The sequence below is a fragment of the Alligator sinensis genome, unplaced genomic scaffold (genome assembly GCF_000455745.1).
Source record: "Alligator sinensis unplaced genomic scaffold, ASM45574v1 scaffold598_1, whole genome shotgun sequence".
Lineage (NCBI taxonomy): Eukaryota > Metazoa > Chordata > Crocodylia > Alligatoridae > Alligator > Alligator sinensis.
Window position 1 is genome coordinate 134112 of NW_005842669.1, and position 256 is coordinate 134367.

Here is a 256-nt window from a genome sequence, read left to right on the forward strand (position 1 = left end):
AGGGCTGCTGCTGCTGCTGGCCCCAGGCAGCAGTGGCAGCCTCCTGTCATCCAGCACACAGATCCGGGGATTCGCACCCCTGGAAGGAGTCTGGCAGCACTGGGAGGGCAGATTGAGCTCTGTGGAGCTGGTCAGAGCACAGCCCTAGCTTTCCCTGCTTCCTGCTGCCAGGCTGCATTTTGACTGGCTCTGCCAGCCCCATGGAGCATGACCATCAGCCTGGCAGCAGGAGGCAGGGAGAGCCAGGCTGCTTCCA